General features: G+C 38.5%; 1 long non-coding RNA gene across 1 annotated transcript in view; it reads left to right on the top strand.

Moving 5' to 3' along the window:
* The window catches only part of LOC144614043 (uncharacterized), a 181,165-nt gene that overhangs the window by 125,503 nt on the left and 34,197 nt on the right, over positions 1–21,465 (top strand). The gene's annotated exons all lie outside the window — the stretch shown is intronic.

Consider the following 21,465-nt stretch of genomic DNA (forward strand, 5'->3'; position numbering starts at 1 on the left):
TCAAACATTTGTTTCCTATTATATGCTATTAACTAGGGACATAGGACGATGAGTGAAAGACATTTCGGTGGGCAAGTACTTGGACCCTGGAGGAAATATTTGTAAACTCAGAGACTTCCATAGGAAAGCAATAGATTCTCCATTCCAGGCATTCTTAGGGAGTTAAGGATAAAGCGAATAATTTCTTTTCATTTATTCAATAAATATTTGTTAAATACCTATTATGTTCCAGTCATTCTTCCAGGTTCTTGGGATTCATCTGTGAACGAAACAGACCAGGATTTCAGCCTCCATATACCTTTCATTCTCATAGAGGAAGACAAGCAATAAGTGATATTCATCATACATAATGTTAGAAGATGATAGAAGCTATTTAAAAAAAAAAAACATGAAAAGTAAAAAACAAGATAAAGTGAGGTCAGGAATTCCAGAAACACTTTCCTGAGAAAGTGAGGTCACTGTGTGTAGAGGACTGTTAAGTTTGGTGTATTGGTTATTGAGAAAGTGAGATGTGAGAAGAAACTAGAAGGAGATGAGGGAGTTAATTTTAGTGATGAAAAAAGCATAGCCCTTCTTTTACCATCTAATGGGAGCGAGAGACATAAGTAAATAAGTAAGTAATTTAATTTTAAATAGTGACAAATGCCTTGAAGGAAATAGGATAGCATGAGAAATTCATGGTCCTAGCCCTGGATGTCTGTACTCTTTTATGAGAGAGGCTCAGGCTGCTGCCAGGCTCCGCCACCCGGCTGTTCAGTCTCTGTCAGGAATACACACCTGTGTGGAGGTGGTCACATCCTGTGTGTCTGTTAGCAGGACAGCGGGACTGTTACGTGTCATGGCAGGCATCACGTTCCAGCCGATTAGTCGACAGAAGAAGAACCATTTATAATGTATTAGTCATACTTCCGGTGGCAGGAATGGGTGGTGATGGATTGTCTGAGTGGCACACAGACTCTAGCCTCTCTGCAAGGGACAGGAGGAGAGACTATGTGAAGCTCACTACCACCAAGACAGTGGGGTGTTGTCGCGGGGAGAATTCCATTATCACATTTATTCTTCATGGAAACAGAATTTCTTTTAGGTCTGGATTTGATCTTTAACTGAGGACTATTAAAAGGAGATAGCTCCCAGTTTTCTAACGTGGGTTTTAATGTCATTGCTGATAGATGAGATATGTTTATTTCTCATGATAAGAAAGCTAAGGTTCTTTCTTTTAAATAAACGTTTATTTATTTTGAGAGAGAGCGTGCAGGCAAGTGGGGGGGGGGGGGAGGTACAGAGGGAGAGAGAGAATCCCAAGCAGACTCTGTGCTGACAGCCCCGACATGGGGCTTGATCTCATCAACCCTCCATGAGATCATGACCTGAGCCGAAGTGAAGAGTCGGACACTGAACCCACTGAGCCACCCAGGCACCCCGAAAGCACCCCAGTTCTTTACTGGGTTTTAGCAGCTGGGGTCTCCTCTATAAGATATCCAGAGAAGATACACATCAGTCTGGTCACTTTGTCTTGACTTTGGTAAATATTTTACCCAAGTTGTATAGCTCTGTCCATCCCATTCAGTGCTTCCAGCTGGTGAACTGAGAATATGTGCAATGTCTGAAAGCCACTTTAGGCTGAAGAAATCTGTCGGGTATAGAATTTCCAATTAGAATGTTCATTTGTTCTTTGTGCCACTTACTTTGGCCCCTGGGCCAATTTAAGTGGAATATTTCAGTGAAGTTGTGCCTAAAGACAGGAAAATGGTCTTGGAGACATCTTCTGCTTTCCTTTCTTCCTCACATTTTATGGGAAACACTTTTTATTCATTTTAAACTATTTATTGAAGTTCCAATTAAACTAGTATTTTTACTTACTAATGTTGCTTGATGCTTTTGCACATGGTCTTTAATATTCTCCACTTAAAAACAGTATGTATGAAATAACCCCATTTATATAAAATGTAAAATCCTGTATATATAAAAATACACATATAGAGTCATCAACAGGTATATGAAAGATGGTGAAGAACATGTTAATGGTCCTTACGTAAAGAAGGTAGAATTCATGTAACCTTTTCCATCCCACTGTTACCGTACTATGTAGTTTTGAATTCTTTTTTACAATGAGAATGTCATCTATATAATCAGAAAAAAAAACCAATTAAGCTTTAATAAAGCTTTTGAGGAAAAATATTACCAGCCGCAGTCTGAGGTTATTATGATGTCTTGGGAGGAAAAATAATTTGTTTAGGATGCAAACCCAACCTCACCTGAAGTCATGTGACTGGCTAGACTGGTATGTTAGGTAATCTGGGGGACACAAAAGAGCCCCTAGGGAACTAACAATCTGATTGGAAAAAAGTCACATGGGTTTGAGACATGAAATAATAAAGACGGAAGGCCTTAGGAATTGTGTGAAGAGGTCAAGGAGGGCTTCCTGGACAATAGAGGGATAGCAAAACTTGGAGAGCTAGGGGAGAAGAGGAAAGAACTTTCCTGGTAGAAGGCACAGCATGAACAAAGCCTCAGGGGCAGGAGTCTACAAGACAAGTGTAGTAGAATAATTTGTTGAGATATTAATTTGTGTCTTATGATCTCTTTTCTCCAGAGCTTTAGCTGTAGGGCTAAAAGCAGAAGTTTCTAGAAGACAACAGACTTTGCAGGCTTTTGTTTCAGAAGGCTCAGTGTACAGAAGGAATTAAAAGAAGTGGGGAGGGAGTGGCTAGTGTGTTTGTGTGGGATGCAGAATAATGAGAACAGAGGGAAAGTCTTTTTCCATTTAGATATATGAAGGCAGCTGTACCTGTACCCCTTCACAGAGCCCTAGGTGGGTTCCCCAGGTGGGAAGGTGGGAAGACCATGCAAGAAAGGGTTGTGTGCTACTTCTAGGGCAAAGACCCTGTGCTAAGTGTGAGGTTCCCAACACACATCCTGAAAACAGAATTCCAAAGTGCTACAGAAAACACATAAATATACACATACAACCACTTGTAAAAATATATTGCCTTGACTGGGTCAAGTACCTTCTGATATCTCAGTTTGTCCAGCTACCAAAAAATGGGTATATTGATTCTTTCCAGGTAAAAAATTCATTGATTCTCTGAAATTTGAATGTCTGTCTCTGGAATCAGTTCATTTCTACCTGAAATGCAGGGGGGATGGTGTGGAAACTTCATCTTCAAAGAGCAACCAAGAAAATCTGCAATATGCATACTGCTTTTTCAGTGGGAAGTAGGAGTACACTGCATGGTAATTGAAACTGCCTTTTGAATCTTCAAGCCAGCAGGATCTGATACCTGATCGGATGAGCATTGTTTCTTCCTTCCTGTAAAATCAGCTAAAATGGGAAGACTCAAGTGCAAATTTCCATCACAACTGGAGAAACCTTCCCTCTGCTCATCCACCCACACTATCTCTTCACCTGTACCCTTTGTTTGTATAGATTCTTGTTTTCAACCAAAGGAGCTCAGCTCCAGAGAGAGACAAATCATGCACAAAGAGGAAAGAAAATCTCTTCCTAGACCTGAATATTTAGTGATGAACTAAACCTTCAGAGAGGGGAAAATATATGATTCTGTTGAGAAGGGAAAATAAATGTCCTCCAAATCAATGTGAAAATGGAGACCTAGGGAAGTGAGGTTCACATCTGTCCTTAATGCAGCTTTGGAAAGATAGAGACAGAGACAATAAATGATATATCAGACATGGTGCTCTGCTTAGAAATTGCAATTCTAAATGTCATACTCAGTGAGCCTCTCTTGTTCCCCCCATAATTCAAGACAATTCACAAGAGATAACTTCTTTTCTCTGCCATAATAATATTCTCTAGCTCGTATCCCAAATAAACAACATTGGTTACTGCTTTAAGCAATACCTTCTCCATTTTCTCCACATCACTTAAATCAACAACCCCATTCTCTGTGATCTGAATCCCAAACCTCCAACCTTGTGCTTTGCTGTAACACGCTCCCCATTCCGAATCCCTGTTGCTTATCACCAGTGTTATGAAAGAGCAGGTCAGCATCGCCCTGCTCCTACACTAGTTTTTCACCACTCTAGATAAGAAGGGAATATTTTATATCATCCTCTTTTTTTTTTTTTGAATCATCATCTTTATCATGCTCTACTTTTTTCTCAAACCAGTGGTTTTTCTAGGTGTAGATTTTTTTCTTTTTATTAATCTTCACAGTCTCCAATCCAGCCATCTCCTTACTGAAATGAGAAGCCTGGTATTCGCATCACTCAACACAGTTGATTTTGGAGCTCTATGAAGATTGAAAACACAGGAAGGCTTACAAGCAACCTAGAGGGGATAGAGAGGTTGCTGTTAATGTGTTTCTTCATTGAAGAGAGCTCACATGCATTTGGAAATAGAGAGTGACTGTTCAAAGACACTGGGAAAAGTGCTATCTGGGACATTTTATCCAAAGTAAAATGTGACATCACTGTAGATGATCCTTCTAACGCTCCTGTTAGTACTGGCTGCTTGACTAAGAGTAGCAAGGGAAAACAATCGTCCTTTCAAACTAGGGCTGGTCTTAGGGAAGAAGAAAATGCTCTGGGCAGAAAAATAGAAATGGCTACAGTTTATGGAGCGAAAGCTGCATGGTGTTGGCAGAATATTCAGTCCTTTGCATTCCTCTGGGTCTTCAGAATGCCTCTTCTTTTCCCTGCACACATCAGTTATAGTGAGATGTCCTCAGAATTAGGTAATGAGGTCACCCTCTGAAGGTAAAGTATCTCAAAATCATTAAAGAATCAATGAATTGAACTATCTTTGGACATGGCCAGCCCCAGAGATGTGTTTATACTTGTGTGATTGAGTGGACATGGGAGTGGATGCAGAACAGTTGTAAATCACTGTGTTTAGAATTTGTGTTTAGGACTAGAATCACAGAAATTGAAGAAAGAGTGGGTTTAATAGAATTAAGTAGTAGCTACTATAACAATAATCACACAGACACTGTGCTAAGTATTTATATACATTCTTGCTAAGCATCACAGTAGCCTATGAGGTAGGCTATTACCACTATTTTATGGATCAGCAAACTGAAGTTCAGATAAGTTGAGATGTTTCCAAGGTCACACAGCTTGTCACTGGTGAATCACGGAATCAAATCCAGGTTTCGTTGACTTCAAAACTTTATAGAGAGAAGTTTCTATGTGGATTTGGGGGAGGGGGAGTTAAGGCTTCAGCTCTGAACACTGGAAGGAGACATATTAGGTAGCATCACATCATAATGGCCAAGAGTATACAGATATGAACAGAAATGTAGCTGTCCTGCTTAGGCTTGTGTGGCAACCTCTCCAAGCCTCTGTTTTCTGTAAAACAGAAGTATCTGAATGTCACATACTTGACATGAGTGACCAATATTCAGATCATTTAGGAGGTGGAGTCTATTGTAGGAGAGAATCTATTTAGCTTTGACATACCTGGATAAATATCCCACTGGACCCTCCAATTTTCTATGATCTCATGCTCACCAAGTCATCTTTCAATAGCTAATTTGGTTTCTTGTGTACTTGATACAGCTTGGTTACTGGAAATGGACATCTGAATCTATAATGAATATATTTGTGTCCGGTCTCTGTATCAGTGTCTCTTGAGTTGGGCAAGTTTGTCCAGCCTGATGCAATTCCTTTAAGGACACTGTTGACCAAATTATGGAACATATGGGGGTAGCTTCATCTGATCAGCTGACTGGACTATTCCTTTTTTCTCATTTTAGCCTGGCTTTGCTACACATTCTTTTATTTGAATAATCAAAATAAAAATACTAGCAGCACAGAAACCCCAGTGATGATTGCTATCATTACCTGAGGGCTTTTGGGTCAGTTGCTCTGCTAGACACATCATGGACTCTATCTTCTTTAACCCTTACGTGTCCCTTCTGAGAGCCTTCTGTTTTACTGGGAACAGAGCCTACCACACGAGTCTAAGCAGGGTAGCTGGATTCTTGTTCAGATTTGTATGCTCTTGCCTTTATGATGTGATACTAGTTTTGTCTTCATCTCTCCAATATGGGCCATCTTTTGGCTTTGGAGCTGAAACTGTGGCTTGCTGAATAGAGAGTTTTGTATCAGGCTACCATGAGGAAACTCCCTGCCCAGCTTGCCTGGTTCTCTGAGACTTCCCTGTAGGGTAGTGCCTTTAAGACTCTGATAGGCTCAGATGTATGGACGTGTTTGAGTTCTGGGGCCTGTGAAATTGAAGATCAGAACCTAAGCTCTGGTGTTCCCAGAGACCTGGTTGGAGACCTGGTATGAGAAGTGTGGAGGATAGGGAGGCAGGAGGGCATGGAAGAGAAGGTCCTCTTTACATAGCCAGCTCAAATTCCTCTCTGATTTCTCTCTGTTAACATCACTGTCTTCCCTCTCATATTTCCGTAGATTCAAAGCCTCAGGCACCAGCTGCCACTGTGTCATTGAAGGAGGCCTTGATAGGCTTCCCTTGAGGAGTAATGCATGATGAGTTATGATTTCTCCAATACCAAATTTATTATTATGATGATGATCATTAATAGCAACCTCTTAGATTTATAAAGCACCTTTCTCCTAACAATCTCTATCCTAGAGCTTGTCTCATTTATCCTCACAGATCTCCAGGGAAGAGGAGGAGGCAATATTATCATTTTTACATTATGGATTGCTATGATCAAGAAGTTTTTATTGCAGTGCTTATTTCCATGTGGCACTGTGTTAGATACTGCATGAAGAGATTCCACTAATTAATCAAGTATTTTGATGAATGTCTTTTGTGTGCCAGGATAATTCTGTGATGTTGATATTATATGATCCCATTTTACAGATGAAGAAATGAAGTCTCAGAGAGGTTTAATGACTTGCTCGGCAGCATACATGAGTGAATGAATAAAATGTTCCTGACCTCACCCAGAAGATAGTATTACAAATAATGCATAGTCTTTGTTGAGCATTTACTAGGTGCCAAGGACTATGCTAAGAAAAAGATAGGAAATATCTTTGTTAATCCATTTAACAATCCTACACGTCTGCTATATGTTAGTGATCTATAGTCATCTCCACATACCAGATGAGGCATAGAGAGGTTGAGTACCTTGCCCATGTGAAGCTACTCATCTGGTAAGTAACTGACTTTGAGAGGGAGAAGAGCAGGATGGACCCAGGTTGCCAGTGTTGGATTCTAGTTCTAATAGTTGCTATGTGATCCTGGGAAAGTCTCTTAAATTTTCAGTGCCTCATTTTTTTCATTTGTAAAATGGGAACAATACAAGTATCTACTTTATAGAGTTGTTATATGTGTCAAATACCATTTTATACATAAATATGTGTGTGTGCGCGCATATGTTTGTCCCTCCCTCCCTCCCTCCCTCCCTTCCTATCTTAGAATTCTGACTTGCATATGTTAGCTGTGGGTATCTGAGATCCAAATCCAGGCATTCTGACTCTGGAATTTTATACTATTTTGCTTCAAAAAGTAATTCTTTTTAAGAGAAGAAACAGTAACATTTGAACTGAATTTCCAAAGGACACACAGTCAGCTAGAACAAGTTCTAGCAATCTTGTTCTAGCTCAGTGAATGGAGAACAACATGCAATAACTGAGTGATCAGTAGGTAGAGGGGGCTTTTTTTATACCTTTGTAATTCTCCCAAGAATCAGAGCTTTGGGGCCTGAGCATCTTTGGATTTCGTTTGTGTAGAGGTCATTTAAATTATTTCCTTAGAAGGTACATGGAAATTCTGCCAGCCATGAAGGTTGTTGTATACTACCTCTGGTTATTGGAAGATTTTTTTGAGGAGATTCCAAAATTGTATTTGAATGCGTGTTGACAAACTGATTTTTCTTTGAAGATTTAGCCTAATGAATATGGGCCAATCTCTTCATTACCAACAAACAAACAAAAAACAAATAAAAATCCCATAAAATGCTGCATTAACCTCAGAGACTACAGTGGAACTACTTAGGTATGGGAAGCTTATGCTTTGCCATAAACTAAAACTTCCAACTAAATTCTTAACAATTCCTTTTAAAAGACATTTATTGAATATTTTATTTTTCTTCCAAACCTTTGAAACCTGTTTCAATAGACTAAGTCCTATCGTTTTCCAACACAATCCAATAGAAGTTTACTAGTATCATATGTATAGTGTGAACTCTATCTACTTGAAGCAGAAATATAATCTATGTTTATTATCTAGGGTAGGTAAATTTAGAAGCACTCACCAAATTGGTACCAATGCAAAAAATAAAAAAGGGGTGATGTCCAATCATTATTTTTATTGGAAAAAACCTTATGTGGTATAGCTGAGCTATTTAAGTCCCAAGGTTTGCCATTTAGGCAAAGGATATAATAAAACCTATTTCCATTGAAGAATATATGTGCCTTAATAGTGATAGTTACCATTTGTTCAGCATAATCAAGTAAAACAGGCATGATTATCCCCACTGTATAGATGGTGGGATTAAAAGTTTTGAGAGGTCCAGTATCACTTTCCTGAGATGATAGGGCCAGTATTTGGACCTAGATCTATTTGAATCCCAATCTATGCTCTTTATTACTGTCTTATCCATGATATACTGTCCACTAAATGGTAGAGACCAAATTTGAATTCTTGTATTTGACAGCCCATATCATTGTATAGCACTTCATTATCTTTCTAGAAGTGTATTTGTTCTGTTTCTCTGAAGAGCTTTATTCTTTGGAGATAGTCAATCATTATATTTCTTTTATGTGGAAGGCAAACATCCAAAAGATGTAATTTGAAGCCAAGACTTTCATGCTTGATTTAGATCAAGTTTCTCTAATTCATACCATTATGGCAGAGATATCTGTAAACTAAACAAAAATAATTCTAAGTTCCTACTCTTGACCCACATTAGCTTAATCAATAAGGCAATTTGTTCATGTTCCAACATAGATCAAAGAAGAGGGACAATCCATTGGGTTTTTGACTATTCAGTAATAGAACGATTATACCCAAACTCCTATTGCTCTGTAGAAATAAAAATCCTCATTCAGTATGTTTCTGTGATTTGAAAGGTACAAGAGAGGCAGCATGGTATGTTCAAAAGAATACTGGAGCTCTACCTTTTGCCCCTGTGTAGCTCAAGGGGATTTAGACTGTGGCCTGCTGTTTACAGAGTAGGAGGAAAAAAACAGGCTTTACTGGCCTTGGGTCTGCTAGTTGGACAAGCCTGTCAGTTTCTCAGAGCCTCATCCCTTTCCTGCTAAAGTGGAATTGGTCCTCTCAGCCCTGACTCCCAGGAAGATAATGAGGATCAAATGAGAGAGCACACACAATTGTTTAGAAAACTACAAACAGCTACGTGTACTTAAAATACAATTATGATTATGCCAGGGAGGAGAGCACCCCTAATGGAAGGAGGTGTACTTGTCCTTCATGAACCTCTTGCTTTCCTCCACCTTGCCTTCTCTTCATACAGTTGTCTCCCTTTCCCTCCCTCACTTTCATCTGCTGCCTCCTTTTCTCCCTCCTGCTGGAGTTTATGACCTAGGCTAATGAGACAAATATGGCTCCTCACATCAAGGGTGGGGAATTAAGGCCTGGTTATAGCCCAATTTAATTTTCATGATCTCTTGAACAAGTGAAGGAATGCTTGGGAAGCAGGCTGCTCTTGGCCTGATGCCGGCCCAGCCTGAGTCGGGGCAGCCGTTACCCACACTAGCTCATCACACTCTTGGTAGACATTTCAATTAGAAGTCATTACCCTTCCTTCCATGCTTTCCTCGGCAGAGGCAGTGCCAGCCCTGGGTTTTGGTCCCAGCTCTGTCACTTAGCAAGTAACCTAGAGTCAGTCATTGAACTTCTCTAAACCTTAATTTCCTCATTTATAAAATGGGGGATATTTATGATATCTGACTACTTTTCACACAGGAATGTTTTAAGGATTGCTTTAAATTAGGTAAGCAAAGGTGATTTTAAACTGGGAAGTTCTATTTTTAAAAATTATTTTGTAGCATGCCTGATCATTCACAGTTTTTATGAATTCATTCAAGTAAATATTTTCATGGAATATTTTTGGGTAGCATCTTTGCCTTTCCTAGTTCTCCTGTGATTATCTGAAATATAAAGAAAGTACCTTTACCAGACTCTTCAGTTTAATAAACATTAAATATGCTATACCTTATATATGTAGTGCTAAGAAGTATAGAAGTTGGAATTCCATATAAACTCATTATTTTCCCACTCTTCAAACAAGTACTGTGTTTTTTACCTTGGTAAAGGGGGCCTTGGTGATATCTTTATTCCTATCTTTGGACTCCCAATTTTATCGGGGTTTCCCTGTATTCACTGAGTCTTGCAAATGACTGGATTCCCCATCCAGGACCTGGACTATTCTCTTGTCTGTGTGGACACAGGCGCTGTCCCCTAGGTTGCTTGGCTGATGTGCTCTTCATTCATTAAATGCATGAGCTATTTCCTTTGCAGCTTGCTTTTTCTGCCAAGGGAAGGTAGCTGAATTAATTTCACTGATGGTTGCAGTTTTGTTTCTCCTCTTTTCTGTCTTGTACTATCTAAGGTTGAAGAGTCACTTATTGTATTAATTGAGTCCTCTGAGGACCTCTTTGCTGACACAATTCTCAATGCTACCTATCCCTCTCTATTTTTTTTTTTAAGATTTTATTTCTTAGAGTAGTTTTAGGTTCATAGCAAACTTGAGAGGAAAGTACAGAGATTTCCCACATTCCCCCTCCCTCTCCATGTGTGTAACCTCCCCCATTATCAACATCTCCCACTAGGGTTGGGACATTTGTTCTAATTGATGATGACACATCATAATTACCCAAAGTCTGTAGTTTACCTTAAGGCTAACTATTGGTGTTATACATTCTATGGGTTTGGACAAATGTGTAATGACATGTATCCACCATTATGGTATCATATAGAGTAGTCTCATTGCCTTAAAAATCATCTGTGTTCCACCTATTCATCTCTCCCTCTACCCCTGGCAACTACTTATCTTTTTTCTTGTTGCCATAGTTTTACCTTTTTCAGAATGTCATCTAATTGGAGTCATGTATGTAGCATTTTCAGATTGATTTCTTCTACATAGTAATATACATTTAAAGCTTTTTTATGTCTTTTCATGACTGGATAGCTCATTTCCTTTTTGGCATTGAACAATATTCCATTGTCTGGATATAGTACAGTTTATTTATTCATTCACCTACTGAAGGACATCTTGGCTGCTTCTAAGTTTTGGCAGTTAGGAATAAAGTTGCTATAAATATCCATGCTCAGTTTTTGTGTGGACATAAGATTTCACCTCTTTTGGGTAAATATCAAGGAGCACAATTGTAGGATTGTATGGTAAGAATATGTTTAGTTTTGTAAGAAACTGTCAACTGTCTTCCAAAGTGGCTGGACCATTTCACATTCCCACCAGCAGTGAATGAGAGTTCTTGTTGCTCCACATCTTCACCAGTATTTGGTGGTGTCAGTGTTTTGAATTTTGCATATTCCGATAGATGTGTAGTGGTATCTCGTTGTTATAATTTGCATTTCCCTAATGAGACATGATATTGAGCATCTTTTCTTTCTTTCTTTCTTTCTTTCTTTCTTTCTTTCTTTCTTTCTTTCTTTCTTTCTTCTGTATATATTCTTTGGTGATGTGCCTGTGAAACTCTTTGGCTCTTTTTAAAATTGGATTATTCTTATTGTTGAAATTTAAAAGTTTTTCATATATTTTGGATAACAGTCCTTTATCAGATGGATCCTTTGCAAATATTTTCTCCTAGACTGTGGGTTGTCTTCTCATTATCTAGGTATTATCCTTTGCAGAGCAGGCATTTTTTATTTTAATGAAGTCTAGCTTATTAATTATTTTTTGCTTGGATCATGCCTTTCATGTTGTATCTCAAAAGTTGTCACTATACCCAATAGTAATCTATGTTTTAATCTATGCTATCTTCTAGGAGTTTTATACATTTGCATTTTACATTTAAGTCTGTGATCCATCTTGAGTTAATTTTTGTGTAGGGTATAAGGTCTGTGCCTAAATTTACTTTTTGCATGTGGATACCTAGTTGTTTCAGCACCATTTATTAAAAAGATTATCTTTGCTCCATTTTATTGCCTTTGCTACTTTGTCAAAGGTCAGTTGGCTACATTTATGTAGGTTTATTTCTGGACTCCCTATTCTATTTCCTTGATCTATTTGCCTATTCTTTTGCCGATACCATGCTGTCATGATTCCTGTAGCTTTATAGTAAGTCTTGACATCAAGTAGTGTCAGTCTTCCAACTTTGTTCTCCTTTGATATTGTGTTAACTATTCTGGGTCTTTTGCATTTCCCTATAAACTTTAGAATTAGTTTGTCAATATCTGAAAAAGAATAACTGGCTAGGATTTTGATTGAGATTGAGTTGAATCCATAAAATTGGGAAGAATTGGCATCTTGACAATATTGAGCCTTTCTATCCATGAACATGGAATACCTCTCCACTTATTTAATTCTTCTTTTATTTCATTCATCAGAGTTTTGTAGTTTTCTTCATATAGATCTCATACATATTTTGTTAAATTTATACCTTAGTATTTCGTTTTTGGGGGTTACCAATGTAAATGGTGTTGTGTGTTTTTTATTTTAAATGCTATTTGTTCATTGCTGGTATATAAGAAAGCAGTTGACTTTTGTGTATTAACCTTCTATGCTGCACTAATTTGTTCCAAGAGGGTATTTTTTTTTGGTAGATTCTTTTATATTTTCTACACAGATGATATCATCTGCAAACAAAGTTTTATGTTTTTCTTTCCAATCTGTGTATCTTTTCCTTTTCTTAAACTTTATTTGTTTTAATTATTTTTTTAAATTTTTAACATTTTTATTCTTGAGAGACAGAGAAAGACAGAGTATGAGCAGGGGAGGGGCAGAGAGAGAAAGAGACACAGAATTCGAAGCAGGCTCCAGGCTCTGAGCTGTCAGCGCAGAGCCCGACACAGGACTCGAACTCACAAACTGCGAGATCATGACCTGAGCCGAAGTCGGGCGCTCAACCAACTGAGCCACCCAGACACCCCTTTTCCTTTTCTGGCCTTATTACCCTAACAAGGACTTTTAGTACAGTATTGAAAAGGAGTGGTAGGAGAATCCCTTGCCTTGTACCTGATCTTAGTGGGAAAGCTTAGAGTCTCATCAGTGAGTGTGATATTAGGTATAGGGTTTTTGTAGATATTCTTTATCAAGTTGAATAAGTTCCCTTTAATTTCTAGTTTATTTTAAAAAAAAAAGCCTTAAATCATGGATGGGTGTTAGATTTTGTCAAATACTTTCTCTATATTTATTTATATGATCATATGATTTTTATCTTTTAGCCTGTTGTGATGGCTACCTCTCTATATTTTTATTAATAAAATACAGTTTTTAATAAATATCTTATTTAAATACGTATTATACTGTATTAAATACTGTATTAATAAAATACAGTTTTAAATAAATATCTTATTTATTATTTTTGACAAGTTTTCCCCTCTCTTTGTCCTCTAAATGTTTTCATGCTCCAGAACCCCCTGCCCCCAGGCTTCTTTTTATTTGTATTCACTCTGTAGATGACTTCATCGAGTCCAAAGGCTTACTTATCATCCATAACTGAGAGTAGGGGATTAGTAACATTGAGACCTGAAAATATCTCTAGTTCTTCCACTCCAACCACAAGTACGTTTATTTCTTCTGAGTTAACCAGGTGCCAGGATCTTTCAGTGACTGGGTATGGATAAGGCCTTAGGCTCTGCTGAGGTACTTTGAAAGAAATTGATGGGATTTCTCCTGTTTTTTGGGAAGTCACCCAGAGAAATAATCAGAGATCGAAGATGAGGAAAGGAGATTGTTGGTTCTGGGAAGAGGCTGTTTTTCAGAGATCTTTGGACATTTGAAAAAAGCTAGTAGCAATTCATGGCAGTGTGCGCATTTCCTTAACCTACAAAAGGGCAGGAGGAAGTTGAAAGGAGTGGGCTCTCTTTCCTTTTCTCCATGTTGAAGGAGTTTTGGTAGAACTGAGAGTAGAGAGGCTTCTGCTAGCAGCCTCTGTGGAGGCTGATAGCCTGCTCTTAAACCACAAGTCCATAGGATAAGATATACCTTGAGCTTTTACCTTCTTTCAGATTCCCCTAATTGAGGATATCCTAACATTTAGGGTTGATGAGCCCCAGCAATCAGTAAAGGAGAGAAGAAATCAGATGAACAATTAGGACACAAACATGGTGAAATAAATCTACGAGAGGAGATGGATGATTATTGAATGAGACAGAGGGAATGACAGAGGGGGAAAGATATAACCTTCTTTATAACTTAATTTTTTTTTAATGTTTGTTTATTCTTGAGACAGAGAGCGTGAACAGGGGAGGGGCAGAGAGAGAGGGAGACAAAGAATCTGAAACAGGCTCCAGGCTCTGAGCTGTCAGCACAGACGCAGGGCTCAAACCCACGAACTGAGATCATGACCTGAGCCGAAGTCGGACGCTTAACCGACTGAGCCACCCAGACGCCCCTATAACTTAATTTTTGAGGTAAAAATTAGACTATTTGAGTTAAAGGAGAGGATGATTAATGTTGAGGTCCAGATTAATGATCTGGAGAGATAAATAAAAGAATTATCTTAAAACATTTCTTTGGTTCGGCTCTCCTTCTCCCTCCCCTCCAACCTAGTCATTCCAAATAAGAAACAGAGACAAGGACTTGGGTGCAGGCAGTGTGTTTTGGAGATGATTCCTGACAGCCGGAGTGAGATAGGACAGAGAATAAAACAGGGGACGAGTAAAATCCAATATGAGGATGCATTGTTGAAGTCTCTGCTGTGGGCAACGAGACTCAATTCCACTGAGACCTCTTGAGAACTATACAGAATTCTTCCTGGAATTGAGCCCCTGAAGGAAAGGAGTCTAGAGCATTTAACTACTGTCTTCCATTCCCCATTAATTGAGGGGTGCCCCTGGGAACGTTAATTCCTCTGTATTTCAAGATGTGAGCAGTGGTTGAAGTGGACAGCTTGTCAGCACAAGGCGAGTTTGAGCACACATGGCACTGTCCATTGCAGCTGCAGTTGGCATCAGAGATTGGCCAAGTGGATGTGAAGCAGGGCACCAGTCATTCGTGTTACAAATACTTAATCAAAAAGATAAAAATAAGGAAAGCTTGAAAGAAAAAGTGACAGGGGCAGACATTCAAGAGACCCAACATACAAATATATGATATTGCAGAAGGAAAGTATAGATGGAGAGGAAGCAGTAGGTAAAAAACAATCCTTGGTACTGCCTTTGTGTTTTCTGTTTTTGAGAATTTGACTACCTTAGATCCTTCATGTGAGTGGAATCATACAATATGTGTCCTTTTGTAACTGGTTTATTTTGCTTAGCATAATGCCCTTGATGTTCATCCATATTACAGCATGTGGTGTGATTTCCTTCTTTTTAAAGGCTATGTAATATTACATTATATATATATATACCATTTTTTTTTTTTAAGTACATTCACCCGTTGGTGGACTTTTGGATTGCTTCCTACTCTTGCTATTGTGAATAGTGCTCCCTTGAATATGGATGTACAAATACCTCTTTGGGATCCTGCTTTAACTTTTTTGGATATATATCTATAAGTGGAATTGTGGGATCATGTAGTAATTCTGTTTTTAATCTTTTAAGGAACCACTGTACCATTTTCCATAATGGTTACACCATTTTATGTTCTTATCCCTGCCAACACTTGCTTTCTGTTCTTTTGATTGTAGCCATCATGATGGGTGTGAGGTGATATCATTGTGGTTTTGACTTCCATTTCTCTAATGACTAGTGATGTTGAGAGATATAAATTTTTGTTGAATACACGAATACATACTGATCCTAGACAAAGCCCTTCCAGAATGCCATCACCACTCCTTCCTGCCTCATCTTGGGTGAGCTTAGCATGCTAGGAGTTAGTATCAGAGGTAAAAGAATATCTGGTTGAACTCAGCATCCAAGTGCTCTCATGTGGGGTGGGTGGGGTAGCAGGAGTCTCCAGGCACAATATGTCAGATTATGTGTCATTATTGTTTCTGTGTTTTCTTTTCAGTCTGAAATAGGAAATCAGATAGTGGTTGGTAGGCCAGAGGGCTTAGTTCAGCTGCTTTCAGGAGAGGAGTTTGACTATTCAGAAATATGCAAGGTAACAAACCCCACCCATTCTGGTTGAAGGTCCGGGATGGCTTCTAGGCCCAGTGTAGGAAATGTGGATTGCAAGCCAGAAAGTCTCTGGTAAGGCAGAGGGCTTGCTAGGTTAGTGTGATCCTAAAGATGATTGATTTCCAAGCTAGGATGTATTCTTTTTTACTTTCTGACATTTCTCTCTTCTTCCTTGTGCTTAAACTAGGATTTATGGAAAATTATTTCTATGACTGGTAAAGCTAAAGCTGGGGGAAGGTCATGTCACCAGAGTTGAATAAAGCGGTCAAACTAAAAAATAGCTTCAGCCTAGAAACTGAGAAATGGAAAAAAAATCTTAGTGCCCTGAACATCAGAAGGTTTATGTTCCACACCTGTTCTGACACTAAAGTCTGGGTCATTGCAGGGTTTCACTTTTTTTTTCATCTGTGAAATGAGGGGGATAGACAGGTTAATCTTAAAAGATCCTATCGATTCTGGGGGGAAAGTCAACAATTTGGCATCTGATGATTCTTTTTAATTTGGTAAGTATTTATCAGGAATCCTCCATGGGGACTATGCTAGGTGTGGACTAAGCAGAAGTAAAAGAATGATAGTCTCTGCCCTTAAGAAGCTTTTGGTCTAGTAAGAGAGGCAGGCAGGTAAACTATCAGGCAAATGAGCAACTAAGAACATGCTAGAGGTTTTTAAAAGGTTTTATGGAATATTATTGAAGGAAGAAGTTAATTCTGCATGCTGGAGTCAGGAGAGAATACAGGAAGAGGTGCCATTTGACTTGAGATCTTTAAGGAAGACTTCGATGGAGAAGGGAAGAAGAAAAGTCCTGGGAGAGGGATGGATGTATGTAATCTCAAGGAAGCATAATGATCCATGGTAAACCAGGGAACTGATTTTAGTTCATTATGGAGTATGGGTTCATGAGATGAAGACAGTGGCTGAAGGTGAGGCTGAAGGAGTAGATTGGGACCAGATTGATAGAGAACTTGAAGACCATTTTTTTCTTCTTTAGGTACTTGTAGTTTATCAATTAGGAATGTTTTAGGTCACAAGTAACAGACTGTCCAGCTGACAATGGCTTAAGTAATACAGACATTTAATTTTCTCATAGAGCAAGAAGTCTAGAGATCACTCCAATTGGTGCAGCATCTGAACAATATCTGCAATAGCTCAGGATCTTCCTGTTGTTTCTCTTGCATCACCTCTTACAAAATTATTTTCAAGGTAGGAAGAAAGGGGAAGAGATAGTGCTGGAAACCTCTCTTTTTGAGTTTGTATCAGTTTTCCTGGACATTTTCCGGATGACTTCCCCTTATGTCTCCCTGAAAAAAGCTATATCACATGCTTGTCCCTAGCTGGCTACATAGTGAGGTTGGAAAAGTAAGCATTTGAATGGGGAGTGATTGACATAAGGTATTTTTAATCATACCCTGGAATTTGGGAGGGATGTGCTCTTCCTGAATACATTATCTGCCTAATGCTTGAATAAAATCTAGGTTTGGTTAGCTAGGAAAAAGGGGAAAGAATGGAGATTGAGTAGTCAACCAAAAGTGTCCAGCAAGGAAGCCAAGGAGTTTTTTAAGCAGAAGGAGTGACATGATCTGATTTGTGGTTTATGATGGTTTTTCTGGAAAATAGATTGAGAGAGCCTTCCTATTCTGAAGCATGGGCATCAATTTATCTTACAGAGTGTTAAATTCTAATAAGGTCAGAGTAAATCTTACAGAGCACTCAGCAGAGTGAATATCTCAAAACTTTTACCTTGTGAAGAAAGATCCAAATCTTTGATTCCAGAAATAAAATTTCTTTTTGAATAATTAAAGCCTATGTCATTGTGATTGATGGGCCAGGAAAATGTTTTAACATTTTTTCATGAAAAAAATGTTTCTTTCCCTTTGAAACTTTGGATATTTTTATTTCTTTCACAGACTGGGGTCTTTAGCTACAGATGCCCTTTACTATTCACAAATGAATGGCACCATATTTAGACAATTATATGACTTTTCTGGTGGCTCACAAGAATAGTTTCTAACAACTGCATATGTGACCTTAGGTAAGCATGACATTACCTGTGGTGTTGACCAGCATTTTGGTTTTGTGAAGCATAGAGATTAGTAAGACAGAAAGAATGTGATCTGAGCCAAAGAGATTTTGAGATGTAAGTAAGTGCAGAACATAGAAAAATAATTAGGGATATAGTCACTCATTAATACATGATCTTGGACATGTTGTTTAAATTCCCAGAGCTTCACCGATGCTTAGGTGATCATATAAGATGATGGGTTAGTGCTCACCAAATATCGTGTTCTCATCTACAATCTCCTTTTTTGTAGGTAAGTTCTGAGCATGAGACTAATGCCAGCCAATGAAATGTGAGCAGAACTAATGTCAATCCATTTGGGTCAAAGCCAATAAGAACCAGTATACTTCCTCTGTCTTTTCTCCTACTTGTGCTGACCTTGGATGCTAGGTGTTTCAGAGGGCATAGCTACAGGTTCAAGGAGAGTTACTTATCAGCCTTTGCATTAGCAAGAAATAATCCTATCCAGATAATATAGATGAGAAAATGCCTTGAAAGTGGTAGTTACTACTACTGGTGTTATTATGATAACAAGTATTGCTTTCACTGCTGCCTCAGCTCATAGAGGTTAATCCTCAACTGGTTTAGTAGGGTTCTACTTTGTTCAGGGAGCAAGGTTTTCCTTTCAAATCCTGCTCCTTCACAAGGTGTCAAAGGTAAAATACAGAGTACTCTCTACTCAGGGAGCTTACAAATACGTTGGGCACTGGAGTGTCCATACTTGAAAAGAAATCAGTGCAGAGTCTCAACCTGGCTTTCAAGTTGACAGGTCTTTCTTCATTCATATTTAACTGCTTCCACTCCTTCCTCTCCATTTTCAGTCTCTCCTCTACCTTCTCATCCTTCTATTTCTATTTCTCAGGCAAATATAGTCTTCAGAAGTAAAAATACATGCATGCAAAAATTTGTATTTAGATCAGGGGTTTCTTTGTACCTTTATTTGTGCTTTGGTGAAGGCAGAGTAGGGGGAAAATGCCCTCAGCTAAGAGTGAGGGAGCAAAAGAACTGAGAAATATGCTGAAACACATAGATTATGATTTTGAGTTATAACCTGTTATATCATTATCTTTGATGACATGATTATTAATAATGAATAGATGAAACATGGGTTGCTGAGAGACAATGTAATATAACAAGAAGGGAATTCATGGAAACAATTTTTGAGAAATGTATTATATGGTTTGCAATCACCCTGAACCATCAAAACACTTTTCATGTGCTTGTAACAGAAACAAGCAATAAGCTGTATTTGGGTGCAGATAGGTGTCAATATGAATGAAGAAGCAGAGCAACCAAGAGTTTCAATAAAAGATTTCTAAAGCTACCAATACTTTATTACCTTCTTTTAATCTCATTCGTGGTAGGCATCTTCTGACATGGTCCCAATGAGCCTTGCTTCCTAGTACGCCTGCCCCTATGTAATTCTCTCTTCTTGAATGTGAGCGTGTTACTTTCAATATTAGGTTATAAAAGATTGTGACTTTCATTTTGTTGTGAATTTCATTTTGTTAACGCTCTCTCCTGGTCCTCTTCTTTGCCCACTCTGATGAAGTCAGTTGCTGTGGGGGGAGGCCCTGATACATTGCTGGAGACACGGGTATGGGGGAGACTAAATCCTTTCTTTTGAGGAGTTTGTAATCTACAGAAACAATATAATGCATGTTTTAATAGAGCTGTATACAGAGGGCTGTGGCAACAGAGATGAAGGAGCAATTAATTGAAATTATCAATAAGTAATATCTATAACTGGAGAAATCAATGTGAGTTTTTTGAAAATGCAAAACAGACGGTCTTTATAGCCTACAGATGGAGCAGCAGGGAGTTATAGATAGAGAAATTGAGACCTGATAATATTTGGCTCTGGTCCAAGGAGGTGACCAGCTGGATGGAAACCAACATGGATCACCTTAAAAAATGCAAATGACTTGGAAGACAGCAGAGAACAAAGTGACAGCAAAAGATGTTTGAGGAAGACCCAGATGGAAACCCAGATCTTAGCTCCTCCTGACTGACGATTTCCCCAGTGGTTATCAAGGATGGTTTGAAACTTGACAAGATTACTTCTATAGGAATCCCTGCCTATCTTCTGTTACCATATCTTTATAGGTAAATTATCTTCAAACAATATTTACAAAGCTCTATTATCTCCTTTTAAAAACTTTTTGCTAAAGCAAAACAAACACAGAAAAATATGTAAATCATAAAAGTACAGCTTGATGAATTTTTACTAACTGAATACACCCATGGGGCCAACACAAGATAAAAATAGAACATCACCGGTGCTCCAGAAGATTTCTTCATACTTCCTTCAAGTCCCTCTTAACTTTTGAATAACTTTTTATTTTAAAATAGTTTTAGCCTTATAGAACAGTTGCAAAATAGTATAGGGTTCCTGTATACACCTCACTGTTTTCCCTAATGTTAACATTTGACTTAATTATAATGAAATTAAAGAGACACAGGACCCAGCTTGAACTAACTCCTAATGCCCCAAAAACATGGGTGATTTAAGCAACATCAATAACAATAACAAAGCAATGGATTTTAACCTAAAGGATAAATATCCATGAGTGATATGTATATAAATAATTGCATCAACAAATGCAAGAGGAGGGGCACCTGGGTGGCTCAGTCGGTTAAGTGTCTGACTTCAGCTCAGGTCATGATCTCGCGGTTCATGAGTTCAAGCCCCACGTCAGGCTCTGTGCTGACAGCTCAGAGACTGGAGCCTGCTTCTGTGTCTCCCTCTCTCTCTACCCCTCCCCTGCTCATGCTCTCTGTCTCAAAAATGAATAAAAACATGAAAAAAAATAAAAATAAAAATAAATGCGAGAGAAAGGACAGCTCTTTTAAAGTAGAATTCCAATTAATAAATGTAACAGAAATGATAGAAATAGATCATCATTAGGGAAGCACCACATTGATAATTGTGGAAGGAAAGAATCATTGATAGATGTTAAAGGTAGTAGGAAAAAGTATGCTGAGAAATAGGACATTTGCATAGTCTCAAAGTATTCCCCCGTAAAATACTTACTAATTACACAGGGGAGACTAGTCACTTTCCAAATGGAGAAACTTAGCAGACACCATGTTAACCTATCAATAACCTAGAATCACCCCCCTCCTCCACACCCCCCCCCGCCCCCCCGCAAGGATAAGATGTATTGACGTCCTCTACCTCCTGATATGATGCACTGAGAAGGGCACAGCATCACTTCTGCAATATTCTTGCCCAAATAACATAATCTCAATTTAATCATCAAAA

This window comes from Panthera onca, chromosome D4, assembly GCF_046562875.1.
Source record: "Panthera onca isolate mPanOnc1 chromosome D4, mPanOnc1 haplotype 2, whole genome shotgun sequence".
In the NCBI taxonomy this organism is placed as follows: domain Eukaryota; kingdom Metazoa; phylum Chordata; class Mammalia; order Carnivora; family Felidae; genus Panthera; species Panthera onca.